Source organism: Phragmites australis, chromosome 21, assembly GCF_958298935.1.
Source record: "Phragmites australis chromosome 21, lpPhrAust1.1, whole genome shotgun sequence".
NCBI classification, from domain to species: domain Eukaryota; kingdom Viridiplantae; phylum Streptophyta; class Magnoliopsida; order Poales; family Poaceae; genus Phragmites; species Phragmites australis.
Window position 1 is genome coordinate 9,114,854 of NC_084941.1, and position 27,187 is coordinate 9,142,040.

At 41.9% G+C, this 27,187-nt stretch overlaps 1 pseudogene; it reads left to right on the plus strand.

Moving 5' to 3' along the window:
* The first annotated feature begins 731 nt into the window (after window positions 1-731).
* On the plus strand, window positions 732-27,187 carry LOC133903143 (ras-related protein RABF1-like; annotated as a pseudogene).

The window sequence follows — 27,187 nt, forward strand, 5'->3', positions numbered from 1 at the left end:
ACATATATTAGTAGCCTAAATGGAAACCGATCAGCCGCATCACATAAGACCTTGAAACTTCCATGCATCATTAAATCAAGAAATCGGCCTTTGCCTTTATGCTTAGCGACAATGTATTGCGGAGCCACATGTACATGTTTTTTTTAATGCAAACACCTTATGCATGCAAACTAATTATGTGTTGCATGCATGCACTCGGCTCACTATACCTCGTGCTGAATTCTTTCACATGTACACCATCATTAAGATCAAATAACTTATTTTGATCTTTGATTAAACTATAATACATACAATAATCTTGTTGTTGCTTTGAAGGGAGAGGAGAGAGTATTTGAACCCAGAGATTCTAATTCTTTTAGTCTAACAACTATCACACTAAAAAGTTTTATAAAAACTTTTATATTAGAATTAGTTAGTCACATGCCATGTTTTGTTAAATAATTTTTCATGGATCTGCGGACAGGCAATCCGATTTAGCTGCCAGAATGGTGCGACGTTGGCCAGGTGAGACTACACAAGCAATGATTCATGAAGCAAGGCACTATGAGGTGGCACGATTAAGGCGACGCGAGGCAAGGAGGCATGGTGGTGGCGGTGGCACCAAGCGGTGCTAGAGGAGGCGACCGTGTGTCTGAGGGTGTGGTGGCCAGAAGGCGCAGCTATGACGCTCCCGGAGGCCACAGATGACAGTTGGCATTTAGTCTCGCACTGCAGTGGCTATCTCGGCGGCAATGGCCATGGTTGTTCAGGTTGGTGCACCATGGCTGGCGTGCAAGATGACGCACGGTGTCCTGCAGTGGCTTGCTCTGCAAGACGGCAGCGGCGTGATTGGTGTGGGATGGTGCGAGGGGTGGCAGCATGGTGGCGGCAAGGAAGGGCGTGCGAGTCGGCATGGCAACATTCGGTGGCCACTTGCCCTACTTTGCAATGGCAAGCTCGGTACGTTCTGTTGCCAATGGTCGTAAGTGGCGACTGTGGAGTTCATGGTTAGAGTCCGCCAGGGAGTTGGATTGTCGTTGCTAGCAGCATCCATGCGACTGCGTGCATGGTGCAGCCGCATGTTTTTTGGTGGCTGCACGGCGGAAGGCGGGTGTACACGGGAGCAGGGCGGTGCCACGCATCTCTGATGGTGAAGCAAACTGAATCCAAGGCGTGGTGTTCGGCGGCGGGTGTGGGGTGGCGCCCGTGCGCTGTGTTCGAGGCGATTGAGGTGGCCTCGGAGGTGATCAGATCCGGTGCAATGCTTCGGTTGGTGGGTCTGTGCGGTGACGTAGCGGCATTGCAGCGACGGGTCCCGCACAACAGTGGCTTTCTCGATGCGATGTGGTCCACTTCGCAATGGCTTTCGACGGTGCTTGGTCGCGACTAGGGTATCGATGACTACGTGTGTGAGTCAAGGGGTGTTGAGGCAGACTGCGAAATGGTGGCACGATCGCATAGCGGCGGTCGGTCACGCTTAGCGGCGGCCGATTTTGGCGCATGGGGATTGTGCTCGGCGATGTGGTGGGTGATGTCGAGGTGATTCAATTCAGTTGTCGGCGCGTGTTGTAGTCCTATGTCTAACCGGCCATGTAGTTTATTGCTATGGTTATCACGTTGTTGTTTTTTCTTTTCCTGATTATAGCATCCTAATGCTATATTATTGTATTTTTTTTTCTTGCTATATCAATAGAAACGGGCACTATTCCATGCCTTTCGTTAAAAAAAAAGATTCTAAATTCTTATCAGGATTCGACCGGATGATTGGCTCAATTGGAGTGGATGGCACGCTTCTCTCCATCTCTTGTTCCAATCATCATCTCGACCAAGCCACGATCAACGCCATCGATTGAGTACCAGAATTCTCACCATGTCGCCTTCTAAGCAAAACCCCGTCTCATCTAAGCCTACCATAATTTGGCCTTGTCGCGTCATATCGGTCTCACGCAGGCTGCTACTTGGCGATTAGTAACTATTCACGTACTGGCACCTCTCGTAATCGAGGGTCAATGTGCCATCCTCTCGTCCCTTGCACCCTGTACCTTGTCCCGGGTTGAGACGGCACCGTATGGTAATACTTCCCCTTGTATTTCTCAAATATATATGTCCTGATTCCAGGTGACGAACCGGCAGATGGAAAACGAGAATTTCGACAACCGAGTGATAGTGATAAACCTACTGGTAGTAGTCTAGTGGAATACTTCTTTGTAGCGCTGGTTGCTCAAGATTCTTGGGTGAGTGCAACATGAAAGGGTTGTGTTGTGCAATCGATGGTACTCCGGTACAGGGACAAGCAGAAGGAGCTGAGCACAAGCTCCAACCGCGAGCCACCTGTTTTTGGGTGGCTACTGAATGCGCGAGCGGCGTTGCTGCGCATGGAGGTACCGACCGCACGACGTTGCACTGCAACGAAGTGACGCTCTCCTCGTGTTGCCAACTGCAATGTGATGTCACATCCGCATTTGCATGCGAGTACGTTGGAGAAACCTATGCAAGAAAAAAGGGAGGCCTTTTAGCACCGGTAGATTTTGAAAATTGAATTTGAAATGCTGCAATCTTGCATTCTTGCTTTACTGGATGGATGAGAACTCCCGCCAAAGGCAGCAGAAAGGCAATCATCTCTTTCTCGTCGTATCCCCTCCCCTCCCTGCTGGCCTGAAATCATCTTTAAACTCTGCCGCCTTTTCTTTACTCTTTACCTACGCACCGGTGCTCCTTTCTCATCATGCATGGGGCCGCTACACTACACTGACCAGGGAATCTGCCGGTCAGGACACGCGGGAAGCGAACAGTGCAACTTCCATCCATCTCTCATCAGGTCCAGGAGGAGTGCAGTGGCTGCTGCTGTTGCTGCTGCTGCTGCTGATCATTGCTCATGCAAATGCGTCGCAGTGTGGCACTACGTGCTAGTGCGCTGCTGCTGCGCTTTCGCCTTTCCCTCACATGTTGTGCTCGCGCCCTCTCCGCTTTAGTTGTTGCCACTTCGAGGAAACCTCCTAGCCGGCCAGGTAAGCCAGGGGGATGGGGACAAGCCGATCATCCTTTCCCTCTTTGTGCGTCTGGTCTGTGAGCCTGTGACCCTTGTGAGTGTGCTGCTGCTCCGTGTACCTGGTGTCAGTAGGCGTGTGTGCCAGCCTGAGCTGCAGCAGCTCCACTCCTCCTGACCGCCCCTTTCTGCTCGTCCTCGCACACATAAAAAAGGAAAAAAAAACGATTAGGTGTAAATATGAAACGTGGGTCATCAGAGTATTTCATTATTTTTCCAACTTAAATCGCGGCTTCTTTCAACTTTCTGGAGGAAATGTTATCCTTTCATGATCTACGTCTCTTGGTGGGTGGTGGAGCCAGTAGAACTGGAGTTGTTGGGCAAGCTCATGATCTGGTGCCGAAGAACATCTAAACAGTCAGTGTTTGCTCCGACTAAGGTGTACCACGTACTACGCTGAATTCGTCATCAAAGTGTTGCTGACTGAAGGAAATTTACCTGTGATCTTTAGCATCCCGTGTGCATCCTCCCACACCTAGCTTAAAGGTACGTGATTTTCCCTTTGGGAGAGAAAAAAAAAACCATTTTTTTGAAGCGGCCTAACGAAAAAATCAGGCCGGCCTTTTAACGAGATCTCTTGAATCGACCCGGCGCTTTCTCTTCAAGTTGTACATATATACATATCTTTATGCGTTAAAAAGGGGAAAAGGTACGTGTATCTGACAATCACAAAGTTTTCAATCTCTGACTAATCCTAATGACATAATAGAAACCTAATCAAGATATTACACTATTACAGAAATTATTTTCATAGACCGTTCGTAACTTGTTTTTACAGATATTTAGTGTATCTGCTTGTGATGGAAAACCTCAGATACAAAATAGATCGTCTATGAAAAACTTTTTCACATGCGATCCACTTAAGGAACCGTCTGCGAAAATAGTTTTCATATACAGTTCTCTTAAAAATGCGTCTGTAAAAACTATTGTCACAGTCGGTTCCTTAAATTAACCATCTGTGGAAATATATTTCCACAGACGACGCACTTTAATATCCGCTTGTAGATAGATAGATTTTCATAGTCAAGTGATACAAGGACCTGCATGTGGTATGTATTTTATTCAAAAAATTATAAAGAGCATATATTTTATTCCCTCCAGATTTCAACACATTTTCAAGACAAATTTTAACATCACAGATTTTAATAGCATTTGAATCAACACAAGTCTAATATTTAACACAAGTACAATAATATTCACAACTACAATATTTTTACATCACAAGTCAATTTACATTACTAGCTAAATATTCAATATAAGTATTGTTTCCTTTCCCACTCATAAAGTCTCGGATGGCTAACCAATTCACCTCCAAGGTCAAAGAATCTGCCTATCTTATGAATAACTTCGTGCATGATGAATCGGCACATGTCACGTTGGACATTTTGAATATCTTCGTCTTTGAGCGAGGTGTGGGTACATTCGATCATCCGTGTCTGAAATAAAAACACAACCAAAAGAGTTAAAACACTATTGACAACGAAAACAGAACCAAGTAAGAATGTGCAAGCACAATGATAACTTATGTCCTTAGGGTTCGTTGTGTATATCTTGTTTACCCTAAGGAACTGACAAACATAGTATCCACAAAGAATGGTATCGAAATCTTGCTTGTGGCATTTTAAATAAAAATATAACATATTCGTTAGTTCAATAAGGCTCTTCGTCATAAATAGTGAGATACAAGCATTAGAAGTGTGTTATTACTGGAAAGCGTGTATAGACTGTCATCGTATCCGGCTTGGCCGTATCATGTATCTCACATTTCATTACGTACCACTTGTAGGCCTTATTCGAATGCCAATAAGTAATTATCAATTCATAAATAATTTATAAGAATTTAATATAACATTGATGAGATCTTGGTAGGATGATGGTTGAAGATCGGCTGAGTCAAGGACCACGAGTCTACTCCGCTTCTGCATCAATATTATGCAAATAAAATGGTCGTTATATGAATAATTATATTAGGTTCTTGATCAATCAATTAAATTGAATATTTATGTTAGGTTCTAGACATATCAAACTTATTTAAAGTTGTATGGAGCCATGATGTAGTTCATGTCTTGTATTTGTATCATAGCCCATCCTATGTAGGTTGACAAATCAAGCCTGCATGATTTGGTTTTTTTTTTAGGAACAGTGACGTCCTAAGAGGGGGTGAATTAGAACACTTAAAAACTATTCGACTCTAAAAACATCACAAGATAAACCTATCTTAAATTCTATCTAAATGCGGTATAGGTTTATCTAGTATATCTACTCTATTGCTTAAGAGGATTGCAACCTGCTCTAACAAGGAAAATTGCAAGTAAGTAAATGCGGAAACGTAAATAAGGTAGAGAGATAAACTCAGCATAAGGGAATTTTTTTCTGTGGTATCGATGGCATGAATACCACCACTAGTCCATATTGGAGCTCCACAAATGATATGCTCTCGGTCGGCATCCGATCACGGCTATTGAGCCACCAAGTCACAAAGATAAGGTCTCAACCCGAATAAGCCACCAAGTCACCAAGGTAAGATCTTACCACTAGCCTCTCTTCCGATCACTTGTCGCCGTGATCACTTTGGATCTTGAGTCACCAAGGCAAGGGCCTCTGCGCCCCGGTACATGTGTCTTGTCGCCGCTCCACACCAAGTCAGAGGGTTAACAATATTGAGCCACCACATCCCAAGATGTCGATAAGTCACCAAGACTCTAAGGTGTCGGCGTACCTCTCGATACAAGCTAGGATCACTCCTTGATCCCTTCTTCAAGTTGTAACACCTAGCTATAACTCACTCTAGGTCTATAAGCACTAACCACTTCTCTAATCTTGTGCTTAATCACCTTGGATGATCATTTTAAGCACTTTGGTAGCTTATATGTCTTCTCAAGTGTGTATGAGCTTCCTCTAGACTCCAGCAGCATGCCACACGTCAAATGACTAAGCGGGGGGAGGGGGTATTTATAGCCTCAAACCCACCAACTAGCCGTTTTCCCAACGGCTCAGAAAAGCTGTTAACACCGAACGATTTGATGATAACAGTAGTACTAACATTCCAATGCATTCATCTTTGTTAGAACTCTACTCAAAGCTAGCCGTTAGAACTCTACTCAAAGCCTCTGTGGACACCGGACATTCCAATGTGCCTTCAAATCCATCATTGGACCTTCTGGTGGGTTATCTTGAGCCAGACCACACCACTTCTTCTTTGTGTAAAATGCTTCAGTGCATTCATCTTTGTTATCACCAGACTATCTGATGAGTTGATCTTTATTCTTCAGCACTTGCAGTCACCTCTGCAGGAAATGCTCTAGTGCTACACTCCGGTGTGCACAAATCAAGCATCGAACCTTTCAGTAGGTTGATCTTCAGTCTTTGAACTTGCATTCTTCTCTGCAAAAAATGCTCTGGTGCTATCCAGTTCAGATCACTAGACTATCTGGTGAGGTCATCAGCCTTCTCTCATTTGTCAGAAATGCTCTGGTGAGTTCAACACATAGAGCACTGGACTATCCAGTGAGTTGATCTTCATTCTTTAGAACTTGCAGTCGCCTCTACATGAAATGCTCCAGTGCTATACTCGGTGTACACAAACTAAACACCGGACCTTCCGATGGGTTGATCTTCAATCTTTGTGCATAATGCTCCGATGAGTGCAAACTCTACTGCACCAGATTATCCGGTGAGGTCAATTCATCTAGGACTTCTTCAATTCAATCAAACTTTATTCCGGCTATGGTGGCTTCTTGATGTATTGCATCCATGAGATCGACTAACATATATTCTTGACAAACATATAAGTCCTAATAATTATATTGTCATTAATCACCAAAATCACAATCATGGCCTAATAGGACCATTTTCGCTACAGTCATTTGTCTTTATGACCCTTGCTTTCTCCCAGTTACTCTTCCCCTTAATCTCGGGGGCATCATTCCTCAACTTCACGACCAAGTTGAGCTAGGAAATTCGTTGCGAATCAATAAATCCAACCGGTAACTTCAACTTCTCCGCATCATTAAATTGCATTCTATAGAACAAGTCACTAGTCATTAGCTTTTATAGCATATATTGTTAGATATATGAACATAGAGGTAGATTGTAGGCACTTACAGGCATCATAAGCTTAGGAGCTTTGATGTCGAGATTGTCGCGGGGAACAAAGTGTGCATGTCCTTAAAATCCACAATTAGATAGGAGTCTTTGCTTAGAAAAATATTTGTGGGGACAGTAGCAGTGATTATCGAGAACCCCGCGTGACATGCCCTCATGTACCATTCGTGGAATCTTTTCATCTCCCATGGACCTTCTTGGAGTTGAAACAATGGTAGAAATGGCTTTCCATTCTCATATTTCGTAGTAACATCTGGTGTAGGCAAAAAATCCAACTGAGGGGTACTTAATGTTTTGCCAGTCTCTTTCGCGAGATCACCCTGCGCTGGATATTTCTAAGCAGATGATTCCTTTTATTTGGAGGACAGAAGCCACCTCTTCACCGGAGATGTTAGAGTTTTTTCATATGGGGTAACAATGATAGGGACTCTCCGATGCTCAAGTGAAGGTGCCGGAGACGCACACGCTGGAGGCAGAGATGCTGGAGTCATAGATGCTAGAGGTGGAGGTGCCAGAGTCGCAGACGGTGAAGCACGATGCAAAGATGCCTAAGGCAAAGAGACTAGACGCGAGGGCAAAAGTGCCTGAAGCGGAGAGGTTTGGTGCAGGGGGGAAGGTGCCTGAGGCAGAGATGTTGGGCGCGAGGGCGATCATGACGCTAACAATTGTGACTGCTAGCGAGTGAAGATGATATCTTGTCTAGGCCACAGAATAAGTTGCTAACAACCTCATCAAGAATCTTGATACCCTCAAGTGTGCTGATGTCTAGCTTGTACTTCATGAAAAGTAGTCGTACTGGGTCCACTTGTACCTTGGCATGGACCGTGGCAGCCTCAACAGTGAAGTCTCCCTTGCCAACCAAAACATGTAACATGCAAGGGATAGCCTCTGTGATATCATCCATAGGATATCTCTAGTTATCAGCATGCATGGACCTAACGCTACTCCGAAAGCCTAGGCTGGTTGGTTGTTCTATCATCATTAATGCCATCATTTCCTTCTCCTTTTCATTCCATATTTTTCATGAACTGGACCTTAACTTGTTCTTGTATCTCTTCCGCTAGGGTCTTCTTATATCTATGATGGGTCTTGTACTGGCATACGGCATTCTGGAACCCATGCTTCCAACCCGCTTTTGATCCAATGACTCGAGTGTGATCCGGTGTTTCTTGTTCCCTAGGGCCTTGGTAAGCAGGTCATTCTCCCTGTCGGGCTTTAAAGACCCTTCGTTAGCGATCTCTTGAATAGTCTTAGGGCTTTTGAAGGCTAAGTCTCTAGATTCTGTTCGTTTTGATCGAGCGTAAACCCAGTTTCTACTTCGCTCATCATAATTTTCCAATTGGTTAGGTTTCCTAGCTCGGGCAGCCTCTTCTTTTTGCCTCCTCCATTCAGAAATTTTGGAGGCGTATCCAGACAAGCTCATGTGATGGTGGTACTTGTTTTTCTTCACAAGGTGCTTGAACGATTCACCCAATTTGATGGTCTCAGGTGTGGTCTTCTACCGAACAAACTCTGCCCATTGGTTTGGCGTAATCTTTCTGTATTTATTAAAGGGCACCAAATTCTTCTTTACGAAGTCCTTATTTAGCTCACTCTTCCAGCCCCGGAAACTCTTTCCCATTGTTTTCAATGCATTCTGTTTGGCAGCTTCCTCTGTTCCCAAGGGGAATCGGATAGTTCTCTGCAATGTTGCCTACAGAAACTCCTTCGTCTCATCCGGGAGCAACCACCAATTAGTTATTGTGATTGAGACATACTCCTTGACAAGAAATCCGCAATTATTGCGGAATTTGGTGCAAGCCTCACGAGGTGCAACAGGCTCCCCTTCAACACCGGCTTGTGTTATTTTATAAGTACCAGACAGCAAGTTGTTTCTACTTCGCTCGCCCTGTCTTCATTTCAGCGTACCCCCAAAGGGACCGGAAGTTTTAGTACAGAGGGAGTGAAAGGTTGTGGCATAGATGATCAACGCGAAGATCTTTGCACCCTCACCTTAGAGGGGAAAAAAAGAAGAGTTGACATATAAAAAAATATTTCTCCATTTAAGAAGTATAAAATGCATTGACTCATCTCAATATCTCTTTGGCGGGATCGTAGTCGAGCAACTTTCCCGAAGTCGGCTCTCCCGCATGCACGGAATAGGGCTCAGGCTGTGATACAAGCCGGAGCTTTTGCTGTTGTCGGAGGAGTACGACTGGTGTGGGCTTGGGCTCCTATCTAACCTCCTACTCGCATCCATCCTATCTTGTGCCAGGGCGCCCTTTATTGTTAGCACCCTCTATGTCCGAGCGCCCTCTATTGTGAGAACCCTCTGTGTCGGGGCGCCCTTTATGCGAGCATCTTCTGTGCTTCTAGTTTTTTAGGGAGCTTGTACTCCTATCCGATCTCCTACTTGCATCCGCCCCATCTGATTTCTTAGGGATTACTATCCTCTTCTGTCCCATAGTACTAGAGGAAAGAAAAAGAATCAAGGTATGTGTTATGTCTACAGATCTACTCGAATTCAAACATCCACATAATGCAACATCAAAATTAATAGGCTTATGTTCCATCTCACAAGAATCATAAGAAGTCATTGTAGTATTTATGATGAATTAAGCTTAATGATTACTTAAACATAGGTACATTGCGTTGTTAAATTTGAAAATAGATGTCAACAGCATAACATTTGAGAGGATAAAAATAAGACATATTTGCATCTAAAATGTATGACTGAAAGGAGTATAATGATAGAAATAAACACATTCTAAAGTGAAAACTTATGTCAAGAATCTGCGTCGAGAGGAGGCCAAGCTCGGGGATGAGGAGGAGGCCGGGCTTAGGCTCATGCCGGCGGGAATCTACGTTGGGAGGAGGCTAGGCTTGGGGACGAGGAGGAGACCGGGCTCATGGCAGCGTCAGAGAGGCAGCGCGTCGATAGTCTGACTGCACGTCGGAGAGGCAGTCAATGGGTCTAGGGTTCCGGGGGGCTCGCGCATGCTATATATAAAACTACATCATAGGAGGTTGACGTAACAAACTGCCTGTGAAAATGCATTTTCACAAACGGTCCACTTAACAAACTGCATGTGAAAATGCATTTACATAGGCGATTGACATAACAAATTGCCAGTGAAAATGCATTTTCACAGGTGTTTACTTTATAAATCACCTGTGCAAATGCATTCACTTTTTATTTTTATTATTTCTCTAGAAATATTCTTCTATTACAAATTCTATATGCATATATTTAAAACAATCTCGTAAATTATATCATATTGTTGTATCACATATTTTTGTTACATAAGGCAATGCGTATACAATCGTTTTAAATATATTTTTGATAGGTCTATTAGACATTATCATCTTTTGTCACTTTTGGGAATTAATAATCACATTAAAAATTAAGTTACATAACATGAATGTCACATTGAAAAATAAGTTACATAACATGAAAATCACATTAGAAACTAAGTTACATAACATGGCACTATTTACCTTAAAATATTTTTCCTACACCATCAAAGTGCATGTACGACATCATAAATCTATCGAGGGTTGCTTCTACAAGTTTGATATTTTCTGAATCTCTGAAGGGCGGCACATCATCGAACTGATTATATTCTTCCTCATCCTCTACATTCTCAACTTCAATAATTCTTTGTTTTTTGTAACAACTATGTGCTTCTTTTCATTCGTGGGGTTATTTATATAGAAAACATGTGCGACGTAATCAGCGAGTACCCACAGGTCATCTTTGTGGCCTACAATGCTGAGGTCGGCAGTTGTGAACGCGTAATTGTCCGCCGCCACGTCATTTGTATGTTTGATCCATTTGCGCCAAAAGATGGTGATCTGCATATTCACTCCATAGTCAAGTTCCTAGATTTCATCTATGAACCTATAGTAGGTGATCTTTTTCCCTGTTGTGTCGTAGGCTTCTATCTGAATGCCGCTGTTTTGGGTCGTGTTTTTCTTATTCTTTGCTTTGGTATAAAACGTGTACCTATTAATGTCATACGCTTGTCATAACGTAACTAAACTTGATGGGCGACAAGCCATATTTTCACATTTGTTTTATCCACAGATTCACCATCTAGAAGGTTTTGGTTCTTAAAATCATGTGGTGAAGCGACGCTTGTGCTCTTCCAAGATCCAATCTTCTGAGCGGCTTTGATTTTCTATGTGAAGCTTATTCAGGTGTTGCTCGACGTACGACTCCACTATCATGAGCTGCTGCAAGATGGTAAAATATGCTTCTTACACTGCTTTGTAATCATTATCGATGAATCTTTTCTTTCCTTTGGTCCCTCTCGTAGGAAACCTCCCCTCATGTCGAGATACAGGTATACCAATCGGGTTTGCATCTTTTATGTAATCGATGCAACACTCAACGACTTCCTCAGTAATGTAGCCATCTATCATGGAACCCTCTAGGTGAGCACGATTCCGTACATAGCCCTTGAGAATGCCCATGTACCGCTCAAACGCATACATTTGATGTAAGAATATAGGACCCAGTGTAATTATCGCATTCATGATGTGAACCAAGAGGTGTACCATGATATCGAAAAAGGATAGAGGGAAGTACATCTCAAGTTGGCACAGAGTCTCTACCAAATAACTATGTAGAGCATCCAATTTGTTAGCATCAATCACCTTCTTTTCAATTGTCTTGAAAAAGTGACAACCATCTGATGACCACCTTTATGTATCCTGGTTTGATACCCCTAATTCGAATAGGGAGCATCTGCGTCATCATCACATGAAAATCGTGAGATTTCATACCGATTAGCTTCAAATCTTTCATCGAGCCTAGTGTCTTGATGTTGGATAAGTAACCAGTCATAACTCTCACACCACGTAAGCACTTGCACATTGCCTTTTTCTTTTCAGGTGTCAGAGAGTAGCTAGCCGGAGGAAGGTAATGTTTCTCATTTGGTTTGTCTTCAGGGTGTAGCTCTGGCCTGATTTTAAAATATACAAGAGGCTAAAGATGCTATCACATGCATTCTTCTCAATGTGCATGACATCGATGCTGTGGCGAACGTCCAAGTCCTTCTAGTAGGGCAAATACTTAAAGAAAATTGGCATCTTCTTCCACAGCATGCCAGTCGGTGTCTTACTTTTCTTCCTCTTTTTACCCTTCGATAGCTTCTAAAAATAACCTTGATGCTCTTGACCATTTCAAACACTAATGCCCCCTACGAGGTTTTGGGCCAGTACTTTGCTCAATCATATTGTCAAAATGGTTCTTCATCTTGCGGTATTCGTGAGTTTTAAGTAAGAACCATCGGTGTTGCATATACACTACCTTCTGTGAGTACGGAAGGTACACATACGCAGTTTCATCCAAGTATATTACACATCATTGCTTCCCTTTAACCTATCCCGATACAGAAAAAAGGCGAGATCATCACTTATGGTAACAAAAATCATAGCTTTCAGCATGAACTACTGTCCTCGGAACTCATCCCACACCCAAACCCCATCGTTCCACAGTTTCGCCATATCTTCCATCAATGGTTTCAGAAACATATCTATATCGTTGCTAGGTTATTTCGATCCTTGGATAAGAATGAATAGCATAAGGTACTTCCGCTTCATGCATAGCCATAGACGAAGGTTGTAGATGGCTAGGATAGCTGGCCAAGTGCTATGTGAGGTGCTCATATTACCGAAAGGATTCATTCCATCGGTACTCAATGTGAACCTTACATTCCTTGGTTCTTTAGCAAAATCTGGATACATGACATCAAACTTTCTCCATTGGCTAGCATCAGCGGGGTGTCAAAGCATAGTTTCATCCTTCTTGCGCTTATCGAAATGTCAATGCATCAGTTTAGAGTCACTAGGGTTTGAGTACAAACGTTGTAAGCGAGAGATCACTAGTAGGTATCACATCACCATGACAGGACTTCTTCTCTTCTTCTCTGTGTTGGAAGAAGTATCCTCTTTATCATGACCAGTAGTACTCTTCTTCTTCACATTGGCGGAAGTATCTTTGTCCTCACAATCATAGTTTCTCTTGTACCGACTCGTATTGCACACTAAGCATCTATCCAAGGCTTCGTACTCTTTACGGTAGAAGATACAGTAGTTCGGACATGTGCGTATTTTTTGCACATCCAATAAAAATGGCAAATAGGCCTCTTCACCTAATAAGTGGTGGTGGGCAAGGAGTTAGGCTTCGAAAGCATGTTTGCCAAGAGACTCAACAGATCCAAGAAACTTTTGTCAGACCATCCATTGCTGGCCTTCAACCTTAGAAGTTCAAGCACCGAATGTAATACTGTAAACTCCTTATTACAACCTTTCAATTTCTCATACAGAAGTTCCTTCAATGTCTTCTATAACGCCTCGAAATTATCTAAACCTCTCATGTCCCTTAGAACATGTGATTCTACGTGACGCAACACTTCCTCCAAATTGAAATCAGCATCATCATATATCATAACATCAGTGTTGCTTTCGACTCTCTCATCATCAACATCCACTTGATCAACAGTGATGTTGTTGTTTGATTCGCATGTACGTTGTTCTCCGTGTTTGGATCAACATGTGTAATCCTCGACAAAACCTCTTAAGATCAAGTGTGATTTGATTATACTTGATTTGTCCCATATTTTTTGGTTCTTGCAGACAGAGCATGGACAATATATTTCCTTTATCTTCTTAGTCAAAGGATCCTTCTTGGTGGCTTCAATAAAAGTAGAAAGTCCTCTGATATATATTTGTCCATGTCTTGATGTATCGTACACCCATGCTATGTCCATCTTTAACTTCAACCACAAAATTAAATTATAAATTAATTAATAAGAAAACCATAATAAAAAATTAAAATGAGAAAAATTGGGCTAGTTATGATTATAATATGTATACGCAATTAAATCAACGTTGGTGCAAATTTATAGCTCAAAATAATATGGATTCATTACTCTCTCTCCCTCTACATCTAGATCTAGATCTAGATTTAGATATCTCCATTCATGATAAAATTTCGTAAGACTAAAAATATCAAATTTTAGCTATATTTTTTAAATATAATGCTAGAATAATGTGAATCTACACAATTGAATCAATATTGGCCACAAATTTTAGCTAATTCAATGATCTAAATGGCTAGAACCGTAAGCATCTCTAAATCACATCTAAACCATAATTAAGCCTTAAATTTAAATCTAAACTTTAAAAGATGCTAGCTAGGGAGGAGATACCCTTACCTTAGATGGATTCAAAAACAAACATTCTCCCTCTGTTTTCAAAACTCGCAACCGTCTTTGAGCTGTACTGTTCAGACACAGTAAGCTATGTTTGAATGGAGCTCACCACCGGGAAGGACTGTTTATAAAAAGATTATCACATGTAGTTAATATAAGGAACCGTATATAGAAATATTGTCTATTTTATCAAACGGTTAATATAAGTAACCGTCTGAGAAAATGCTTCATTATGTGAACCGCCAGATTCAGCATTTTCTCAGGCAATTCACATAAAGAACCATGTGTAGAAATACTTCATTTCTACAGGCAGTTACTTATGTTCACATATGGTTAACATAAAGAACCGTTTATAAAATTTAATTTTTATAAACAGTCTGAAACCGCAAGAGACTCCAACCTACTACTTAAATGGTTTATCATATAAACCATCTATATAAATAAACTTAAGTGTAAAAAATAGCTTTTGTAATACTTTTATTATATATGTTCGAGCATATATAGCTGAATGATGTTTCCCCGTTCTCTATGGTTTAGAGAGTACCGGACAGCAGCCACGCTTCCACGGAGATAGCGACGAGGACCGAAGGAACGAGCGTAACGCCAGCGCCCGGAATGACCTTCCCGAGATGCCAACAAACGCAAAAACCGTGCAAGGAACGGGGGCGTGGCTACGTGCATGCTCGCACCTGAGGACGCTAGGAATATAATCGATCCCTGACCGGTCGATCAATCGAACCGTGGTTGCGAGCGGCGTACTCGTCCGCCAGCCTACACGGCGCCAGGGCCCGATCGAATCGAACCGAACCGACCGAGCCGAACCGCGAGGGGACGGGCCGGGGGCCTGGCGTTCTGTGCGCGTGAGCAGGGGTGGCGCGCGGCATCTGGTAGGTGCGGGCCGGTGCGTTGGGTGCCGAGGGGACGACGGACCACGGTGTGGGCGGCAGGAAATCGATGCTCTGCTCTGGCGAGCGAGCTTCAGCCAAGTCACACGTCCGTCCAATTAATTGGTTGCTGGGTTCGTCTCGCGGATTCGTATCCTCTGCCGTGCTGCCCAAGCAATCTGTTCGGTCACCAGGGGAAGCTGGGCTCACACGGAGACCAGGGCAGATAAGGGGGCTTGGGGCTCCATCTCATCCCTACCTTCACGGCTAATGGAGTCCAGAGAAAAAAAGAGGAATGAGAGAGAAAAAAAGAGTAAAAGTTAAGAGCCTCGTATAATTATATCTGACTCCTCAGCATCTATCATTGACAGATACTTTGCAGCTAATTAACCCCGGGACGAGCCGTGACCATGCAAACTAAAATGTTGTCCTAGCTATAACTAACGGACCCCAAGTAGTACCTGTTCCGTTTCAAGATGACACGTCACCGTTGATGAGCACGAGCAGCGTAGTGTGTGGCTCGGCTCGGTTTTGCCAAATCTAGCTAAAAGCGCCTTAGAAATGTACACATCTACACCGGCCCGCGCCGGCGCCATCCGCGCGTCCTTCCCCGCGGATCCCGACGAGCCCGAGGCAGAGGAGGAGTCGGAGACGTCACCGCAATCTCTCTGAACGCGGGCCACCGCGTGGGTGGATCGGTTGCTGCGTGCGCGCCCGCTAGCTCGTTCTTCGTGGTGTAATCCGGATGGACGCATGGTCGTGGCGGCGGAACCGGTCCGGCCGGCTGCTGCTACAACGAATGGGAATGGTGATGGCAGCGATAGGTGGCGTGCCGTGGGGGAGCCTCATCGTGCAATACTGCAATGATGATGCGAGCGGGCATTGGCCATGCCTGGCATGTGAGCTAGCCGTGGATGGGATGGGACTCGTCGGCCATGGCACCGTGGTCGTGGAGTGCATGGCCGGCACGTGTCAGAGTGCACTCGTAGAGTAGAGCGACAGATTTCAGAATATAATATTTAAATTCACACGTGTGTGAGAGAGCGGTAAGGGACGGGCACGGAAAGAGTTCTATCTGCTCTTTAGAAAGGCGGTAAGGAGTGGCGCTGTTTTCGTAATATTTTTACCGTCCTAAGGAAAGGATGTAGTCTTTTTAAAAAAGGTACACGTTTATTTTTTAAATTTTGTTATCAAAAAGTCTATTTATTTAAATATTAGATATAAAAAATATTAAAATAAAAAGATCTGACCATCCGCTCGGAGGTAGCCACACTTTCCCGGGGCTGCTCCGCACAGATTGGGCCCACCTAGTGCACACGCTACAGGCCGCACCTACATACTTGGGCTTGGAAGCATTGCACGACTCCGTGGTTCCTCCGCAAAAGTTACTCGTATCCTGCTTAATCTTTTTTTTTTATCAGAATTTTCTGCTTAATCATCACAAAGGTACTCTTCGCAAGAGAATTCTTTATAGGATCTTTTCGGAAAAGTAATATCATCTATACTGTACATATGGTAGAAACATGCATAGGTGTTTTGATAATCGATAAGCATCAGACGCTTCGTCGAATGGCCCAAACATGTAAATCCAAACATCCAGCTCGGACCCGGAATTTTCGTTCAACCCAATTAACCGAGTTCATGTTTTATTTAGGCTTAATCTTGCTACATCTAAATTTAGTCATATTAAAAAATTTAAAGCAACTGTTTCATTTTAACCAGTATAACTATAACAAATCACACTTTGTTAGCTCCCTCACTCGTATTAGACTCAATTGTTTTCCTATCTTTATCATATTTATAGTTAAGAATGTGTTAGCTATATTTTCTATGACAAACCACACTTACTTCAGATTAGTTTTGGCACCATTAAGCATGAACCAAACATGCTCTCTCTCCATCACAGTGTGGCTCACCAGATATGAAGAGAAAGCAGATCGAGGAACCTCTGAGTCGGTGTGTTGCAGCAGTTGTGTGTGTCTTTTTTTAATAGGCTTTGTAGTGTGTTGCATTAGATTTTACTTGTTTTTTCTTTTTGGGGGGGGGGGGGGGTGAAGAATGTTAGCTGATTAGTGTGTCAAGTTTGCTCGTACACGTGTATGTGTGCACGTTTTTAGTCAGTAGGCTCATGGATGTGAGTTGGGATGTTGAGTTACCTCTAGAGAGAAACGGTCAGGAGGTAGATAGTACGTGCGTGCATGTAGGAGGATTAGATAGATTAGTGGAGATAGTTACAGAGTGCAAGTGGTGCACGTGTGCAAGTGGAGTCGAGTCATGCATGTACTAGTGCATGCATTGGAGTCATAGAGCAAGTCGAGGACTTGGTAGTGGTGTGAAGTTAGACATGCGCGTGTATGGCGCATGCAAAAGTCAATACAGACAACTAAAAATATACTAAGCCGACGGTTGCTGAAAATATATTAAGCCCACGGTTTTTAGTTGTCTGCACAAAATGATCAGAAATAAATAAGATATTACTGTTAGACAACCGTCTGCTATAATTAATCATTGCAGACGATTAAGTGAAAAATACCATCTGCATTACTCGTCTTAAAAGAGATTGTTCTCCTATAAAAACTATAATAGTTGATTTCATATTACAGTCGGTTATCCTCTACTATATTTTGCTATAAATATGGAGCTATAACTCCCGCTGGTACTCTAGAGAGTAAGAGTTGTTACGGAATGTAGTAGCAGTAATCTTGTGATGTAAATATGGAAGTACTACTTCTCTTGCTGCTCTGGGTAAAAATATATTTTGCTGTAAAACAAAACATGTGGCTTTGCTAATATTGTCGTTCGTGAACTGGTACATTACTTTTGCTTGGATCAGGAATCCAAATTATTTCCTGGTTTTAAACTACCCTTGTTGCTTGCTACGCGAAATAATTCAGAGTTCAGACCAGAACTTATTTAATTTTAAACCTTGCACATGGCAATTATGTTCTTCTCATTTGATACAAGGAGGTTTTGTAAGGATAGAACTGTAACTTAGCATACGGAAAGCCTGTAGGACTGGAAGTTATTAAAATACACTATTTATTTACATCACATTAAATATATTATTACAAATAATGGGCGCAACTCCAAAACCATAACCCTAGCACCCATGACAGCCTCTTTTTACCAGTTGTGGATCCCCACCGACATAGGCCTTCTAGGCCGCCAATGGTCATTTTGGGCTTCGACTTAGGTAGCATTCGTCTGACGGAAAACAAACAACGATGCAAAAATTACCGCTACTAACGCATCAACGACGCTCTTTTTTTTTTAGTTCCTTTCCTAAGCTCTTAACCCAACCCAGTAGTGGCCCTTTCCTTTTCCCCTCCTCTTTTGATGTAACCCAATCCACATGCCTCCTCTTCGCTTCCAGGTCTCTTCCCCTCTCACGAAACAAGCCAAACAGAATATTATCTTTAACTCCTCCGTGGATCTTTCATTTTACTTTTGTTGTGCTGCTTGGTTATTGTGGCTTTTGAACTCTGGAGTTGAGCAGGATGCTGCTCTAGGGACGGTGTGATTTGGGATTTTGATTAGCTATTAGCAGTTTGGGAGAGAGGTCAATGCTGGTGCAATTTGGGGGCAAATTGCAGTTCGGTGGTGGCCGCGCCATAGTTCGGTCGATTTGGTCGGTGTTTACGATGCAACTGTCTAGAATTTCTTGTAGCTTAGTGATTTGACCCGTGGAACCGTAGGGCCTGTGAATTAGTGAGATTATGAAGGTTGTTAGGATGTAGGAATGGGTAATTTTTGGTCTTTTATGTTGGTCAGTTTGCAAGTTCTGCACACTAGCTTTGACCGGAGGTAGTCGCATGTCGATGTGAATTCGTAGATCCTCCAGCAATGCATGGAGTTCGATTGGAAGTCGACTGAATAAAATACCAAGTTTGTTTTTGTTAGACTTAGTTGCTTAGTAATCAGTTATTGGTCTAAATGCTGCTATTGTGGAGTTGCTTCTCAGCACACTTGCCATAAGATGGTAGTGATGGTAATAGCGTTAGTGGGCCAACCAAATGCACTATTATCTAGACATGGATATGGATATAGGAATCCAACTTAGGTTTAGGTATTTAATTCGACAAAGAAAATTTAGTTATGTGAAATGCAACTCGAAATCCGACTCGGGTTCGGAGTATCTAATTTGGTAAAAAAAAAATCGACATGGGTGTCTTGGTAACACTAATCAAATATAAACAGTCCAAAATAAGAGGTACATATCAGCATTTTGGTGTGTTGGTGTCTAAAGAGAAGGGCTTTTATGCAGGTTGGGTCTCAAGTTCAGATCATAGTCCTGTCGATGCGCCTGCCCAACATGCACTACTGCACTGGTAGGGGAAGGTTGATAGGTTCTCCAAGACACATCAATTAGCAATTACTGTAAACGGCACTTGCATTGATTCCGGAAGTTATAAGTGGGGTTCAAGGGTGGTATTCCATACTTGAAGTTGGATTTACCTTGTTACCCTTTTGTTCCTTAGTTAGCCTCCGAAATCCAACTATTGTTTGATGAAATCTGATGGAGTTAGTCTAAAATAAGTATTATTTTACATATTGATACTGTCCTCAAAATACAACTTTGGCGAATACTTTTTGTTATAAAACATATGGATCTGAACTTTTTGGTTTTTTAGTCAGTCAACCTTTTGAATCAATATTATTATAATGTGGCGCTGCTAGTGGTAGGCAGCAAACAATTTTGTGCCATGTATTGATGCAGCAATACCTTCTTTCCCATTTAGCTACTAATGTTGGAAGGGTGAGCAATATCAACAATGGGAATTCTGATACTGCGTTAGATGAAGGAATTACTGTTCACGCGCACTGTTTGTGTTATTAGTTTGTTAGTTTGAATCAGGTTTAATTTAGGAGATCAAGAGAGAATTAGAGTTTAGTTAAAAGATAGAGTTAGATTTAAACTAGAGAAAAGATTAGGGATATAGTTGGCTTGATGAAGTCTTTGTAGGCCGACTATATATACACAACGCTACTCGTGATTAATGAATCATGCAAAGAAGAATTAATCTAAGTCTTTTCAATATTCTATCTCCTCAATTGATAGTCTAATCCTTTCTCTTGCAGCTGACACAACTCGGCTAATCTCCTGACATGTGTTTTTATCCTAACATTTGGTATTAGATATGCCAAATTCCAAATCTGGCAAGGGCTCTACCTTGTAGGCTGTGGATGCCCAGTCAAGATGGCTGCTGATTTGCATAAGACTATGCAACAACAGTTTGGTGAATTGGCGTAGCAATAGCGGCTATGTCTTCTCAACAGGCAGAGAATTGAAGTGTTCGTACACAGCCTTGGCGTAATTAGTATAACAGCCTATTGTCCCCAGCAAGACCAACACCAACACATCCATGTCGCCCCCTGCAACAACCCTACCAGTGGTGGTGGCAGAGGTGCTCGTGGCATGACGACGTCATTGCTACTACTGCACCTTTATCCAGAAAGGACAATGTTGCCTCTTCAAGTGGCGCCAACATGGTAGATTTGAAGATAGACATCGTGCGACAGCGGCGCTACTGCATGGAGAAGCGGACGCATCTGCTCTACTTGCGGTGGCCATGGTGTTGCACTAAGTGGTAACATCTACGAAGAGCTGCAGGCAGGTTGGGGTGGTATGCTCCGTGGAATCTTGCAAGGAGGCATGTGGGCCAGTTCCGATCAGGAGCTACGGCGGTGTTCATGCGCGCGTAGTATAGCAACAGTCGACTTCTTGGGGAGTGGTGGTGCCAGTCAGGATCCTATTCGATGTGGATCATAGTATGATGTGGCTCGTTGAAGCATCCGCTGGTTCATTCGATCACGAGCGTGAATGGGGTCAGTGCACGACAAAGTTCGATCGTCGTGAGCTGGCACAGAGAGGAGGATTACTTACTGATTCAAAGAACTTCCAAGTGAAGGTTTTCTAAATACAATCCTTTTGGGTCATTTATTTGTTTGTGGTTGGTCCAATCAAAGTTTTTTTTTCTTCTATTTGTGTTTTGTTGTTATCTACAGTTGTGCTTCGATATGTTTATTAACAAATTAGACTGTAATTCTTTTATTGTAATTTCTGCTTGTTCTTTTATGTATCTTGCATATGATTTCTTATCACATCGACATTATAGGAGCATAGATCTCAATCCAATAAATGTTGTTCATCTAATGTTTGTAGTTTTCTTTGTTGGCATCAGAGTGAGTTAAAATTTAATAACTGGTCCCATTGCTCTCAGTTGTTTCGTATTTGTTCCCCTTGTGTAGTTGGTATTACTTGGAGACTCTGGTGTTGGGAAGAGCTGCATTGTTCTTCGCTTGTCTGTAGCCAGTTTGACCCCACTTCCAAGGTGAAACAAGCAACTTTCATTTTTGTGTTTCATGATCAGTAGAAACATTTTTCACTTTACCTTTGTCACATGTGGTATTTAGTTCCAACTTGTTCAATTCAAATTGAATTTAAGTAAATGTTAGTGCACCATTTTTAGCACAAACATTGGCATTAGAGGACTCCACAACAGTGAAGTTGGAAATATGGGACACTGCTGGCCAAGAGAGGTACATATTAGTAGCTTTGGTTAAATGTTTAGTTTTAACCTTTTACTGCATCCTTACATTGATCTGCCGCAAGAAGTTTCATTAAGAAGGTACTACCTTATGCTCTCACACACAAGTTCTGTTTACTTGGCTTATGTCGTATGCAAGCATATGTTATGCATTTCCCGCCAAAAATCCAAGAAAACCAGTCAACTTTCAGGTATGCTGCCTTGGCCCCTCTTTACTACTGGGCCCGGGGAGCTAGCGCTAGCTGCAACTGTTGTCTATGACATAAGCGGTCCAGAATCGTTTAACAAAGCACAATACTAGGTGAAGGTATTACACCGATTCCCTTCTGTCCTGTCATATGCTGATTATGTCTGTGAAATCTGTTCTGGAGGTAGGGATGAAAAAGTGTAATTAATTCACTCCAAACTCCAAAGCATTGCTAACAAATTCTTTTAGGATTTGTAGTTGGATTTGTGTTTCTGCTTCTAAGTTGCTATACCATGTTTGTATTTTAATACGGGGATACTTCCAGGTAGTCCATTATGTTTCCAGTATAACTAGAGAGCATGTCCTCATGTCTTTTATTATTGTATTTGAGTTTCGTATTCTTGTACTGCAGTACTAGAGTGTTTTTTACTATACAAACAAATTGATCATAATAAGCATTATGTTCCAAAGAGTTACATAAGATCCGTGAGCAACAGTGTAGCAAATGCAACCTAAATTATAAATGTTTAGTTATGCATTTATTCTATAGCTTTTGTTTATCCAGTGTCAACTGTGCGGAGCAAATGAGCAATAGCTTTGCTCTTTAGCATAATGAAATCCAGATGATACCCATTTTTGTTTTGGTACAAGGGAAATCCAATTTTTTTACCACTTCCTTTTCCACTCTTTAGGAACTTCAGAAACATGGTGGTCCTGATATGATTGTAGCTTTCGTTGGAAACAAGGTTGATCTGCATGACAATCGTATTGTATCTTCTCAGGTGTTCAAGCAAGATTATGCCAATTTGTCAAATTGAATAATAAACATTGAAAGTTTTAACACTATGCTTTGGTTTCTGAAATTTATCTTCCATTTACAAGTTATTTTTGTTAGATCTAATATGAATTGCCTAACGCATGAACTCCTAAGAGCAAAGAGATTAGGGCTCAACTTACCGTCATTGGAAGAGGAGGCCATCGATGTCAATGTATTTGGCAGCGTCACTTGACTTATTGTTACTCGCATAGAAAAATGCTGGTTCATTATCGTAGTATAACTTAAGTGGTCTAGCAATGCTATCTACCGCTCTAAGTCTGAGAATAAAGTTCTTAAGCCATATAGCCTGCCTTGTAGCCTCATAACATGCCACAAACTCAGCTTGCATTGTCGACGATGCAGTAAGTGTATGTTTGGAGCTTTTCCACAAGATAGCTCCTCCAGCGAGGGTGAATATATATCCTGGCATGGATTTCTTAGTATATATACACCCCGCAAAGTTTGGGTCTGAATAACCCACAACTTCAAGATTATCAGATTTTCTATATGTGAGCATGAAATGCTTAGTGCCTTGCATATAACGCAAAGCTTTCTTAACTCCTTTCTAGTGATTCGATCTTGGATTAGACTGATATCTGCCAAGCATCCCGGTTACAAAAGATAAGTCAGGGCGTGTGCAAACTTGAGCATACATAATACTTCCGACAGCAGAAGCGTAAGGAACCGCCTTCATCTTATCAGCTTCATATTGGTTCCTCGGACATTGGAATATCCCAAACTTATCGCCCTTAACAATAGGAGAAGTTAAGACAAAGCACTTATACATATTGTATTTATTTAGTACTATGTCTATGTTTGCCTTTTGTGATAATTCTAATACTCATTTGGACCTATCTCGATGAATTTCAATACCCAGAACATAAGAGGCTTCATACAACATGTCATTATCGCTGCTGGCCAATAAGATGTCATCCACATAGAGAACTAAGATAGTGAACTTGCTCCCCTTAAACTTAACATATATGCATATCATTTTCCTTAAAGTCAAATTTTCTTATTATTTGGTCAAACTTAAGGTAGCATTGTCTAGATGCTTGCTTTAAACCATAAATAGATTTCTTAAGTCGACATCTCATATGTTCCTTACCTTCCACAACAAAACCTTCCAGTTGAGCCATGTAAACACTTTCATGCAAGTCACCATTAAGAAATATAGTTTTAACATCCATCGAATGCAACTCTAAATCATAATAAGCTACACACGCTATAATTATTCTAAATGAATCTTTAGTTGAGACATGAGAGAAAATATCATTGTAACCAATACCTTCTCTTTGTGTGTAGCCCTTTGCTATGAGCCTTACTTTGAACTTTTCGATATTTCCCTTAGAGTTATATTTGGTTTTGTAGACCCATTTACAACTTACTGTTTTAGCTCCATCAGAAATCTCTACTAAGTCTCATACATCGTTAGTTCTCATAGACTTTATTTCATCCTTCATGGCATCAAGCCACTTAGATGAATGTTCACTTTTTAGGGCTTCCTTATATGAGGTAGAATCATCAACCTTCCCTATGTCATTTGCATCCTCACTATTGTAAACAACATAGTCGCTCAAGACAGCTGATCTTCTTTCCTGCTATGATCTTCTAATAGGTTCATTAGTTACTATAGGGGGTTGTCGAGGCTCTTCATTAGGTGTTGTATTGAAAATTACAGAGTCCTCAACTGGAGTTGCAACAACAATGTTGTCTACTGAAAGTGCAACCACCTCAATTGGAGGTGCAACAACAGTATTTTCAACTGAAGGTGCAACCACCGAAGGCACAGGAAAAATAGTCACTTGGAAAAAAGGTGATGGAACATAAACCCGTTTCTCCTCAAAATTTATTTCCCTAGACTCGATACTCCCCTTGATCTCATCGCTTTCCAAGAACATAGCATGTCTTGTCTCAACAAACTTAGTAAACTTATTTGGACAATAAAAACATACCCCTTTGATCTGTCAGGGTAACCAATAAAATGACAACTGTCAGTCTTAGGGTCTAATTTCCCAATACTTCGATTGAAAATTTTAGTTTCAGCTGGACAGCCCTACACACGTAAATAATTTAAGGTCGGTTTCCTCCTAGTCCATAATCCATAAGGTGTCTTACATACCGATTTACTGGAAACCCGATTAAGTATATGTATGGCTATCTTTAAAGCTTCCATTCATAAATTGACTGGCAAACCAGAGTAACTTAGCATACTTCGTACCATATCCATAAGAGTACGGTTACTCTTCCAGCTACTCTATTTTGCTAAGGTTCACCCGGTGTTGAATATTGGACTACTATGCCATTTTCCCGGCTACGGGGAATACAACAGGAGTTAACCGTGAGGCGGAGATGGCAACTAAAAGATCCAAAAGGTAAGGGTCCCAATTGCATCTTCTAGGGTTAGGGTTTGGGATTGATTTGGGGGAAAAAATTAGGGTTTGAGAGGGGATCTTCATTAGAGTTTGACTGATTTACTTGATCCCCTCCTTCTAATTGCTAACCGAGGCAAATCCAATGTGATAACATGAGCTATTTGAGGGCCATAGGCACATGATCATTAAAAAGGATAGCGAACAGGGATACATATGAAGAATGCACAATCCAAGTCTAGAGATCATCAATTTGCAGCTAAACATGTGTAATACGGATTAACCTGAGACTAAACATGAATAATTCGACCTTAATTAAGGGTAAAACAGGGACTAATTCTAACTTGATCATGCTTAGGGTTCATGAATTAGGGCAATTAGACGTCTGATACCATTGTTAGATCTAATATGAATTGCCTAACGTATGAACATCTAAGTTCAAAGAGATTAGGGCTCAACTTACCGTCATTGGAAGAGGAGGCCATCGTGTCTTCACGTAGTCGATGTAGATGTGGACGGCGTGTGGTCAATCGCCGGCTTGATGATGAGGTTGATGTAGTGGATGCTAGGAGAAAGTTGGCGATATTGTCGTCCTGCAAAGGGCGTCAGCCTTCCCGTAGGCACCAGTGAGAGATCGATCGGGATCAAGTTTGTTTGGACGAGAGAGAGACTAGGAGATCGTTGGACCACACCTAGATGCTGGCTCACCCCTTACTTTTTATAGTGCTAGGTCACAGTGGACCTTAACCAATTGCCGGTTAGACGCTCTAGATCAGGGCGCATCGTGGAGTTCGACTCCCCTTAGGTTCGGTCTCTCGGTTAGCCTGAGATCAACACCAACAATTTTTACATGTACATATTGGTTCTACTCGTGGTCTGTGCTACACCAACATGAGCATCTCTTGCAGTGGCATGTTTGGAGCGAGTATATCGGAAGTTCTTCAACCGGTTTGGAGGACAATGCAGGATACGTATTGAAGCCCATCGCAATAATCATGTCTAAGTATTTTCATTCTGGTTGTTCCTTTGTGAGTACTCTTGTGCTTCCTTTAGAAACCAAAGCATTTTTTTTGAAAATGGCCGATTACATCGAAACGTCAGCAAAAACGGCCGATTACATAAACCAACTTTTTGAGGTATGTATCAGGAGCATATTGAGATATTTCGATATAGTTAGGTGGTGATAAACCTAGGAGAAACAAGAAAAGCATCTAGGCCCATCAGTTTTTGCCGAGTGATGCAAAAGTGCTGGCCTACGCAATGAAAACTGGTAGCAGCCTAGCAGAACTGAGATGAGAGCAATGCATGTTTCGAGCCTTTTGGTTGCACTGCTGGCTAGTTCCTTTTAATGTCAAGAAACCTCTGATTCCAAGCACGATAAAGACATTTTCTCTTTCCCACGTAATGTACGATCTAGATATTTTTGTGGTGTCGTGTGGCCGCTGGAATCTGTCCCATCCGAAAGGAACCCCTAGTACTTTCGATTTGGTTCTCTTCGTTGTCTTTCTGGTGTGCTAGTTGCTGTGTTCTTGGAAAAAAAAAACAGATTTTCATATGAAATCATTGATAAAGAAATGGGACTAAGGCAACACCGGTAAAATACTATTTTTTATTGGAAACGCGTAGCAGACCTGATGCTTTTTCTGTCTTTCTATGTGGATGTTCTGACCAACACACTGAAACGGTGAACCCACCGTGGCTCCCGACTTTGTTTGATTGGGCATAACTTTAGCTCTAGCATTTCGTGGAGCTAAATTAAAAGTATATTGATGTTGTTTGGATCAGTCATCTTGGTAACGTTTTAGATTAAAAATAAAAATTTAAATTATTTTATTTTATCATATAAATTTGTAAACATATAAATTTTAAATCCGACGTGAAGTTAGAAATTAGAATTCTATTAAACAGGAGCTAACTAACTGTTTTTCACCTATGTTTAGTTTTCCTGCCATATATTGTCTTCAATAGAGGTCTTTGGGGAATAATCTTTACATTTTGAATATATATGGCAGGAAATCGCGAAGAGGTTGCCCAGGCCAACATCATCTTGA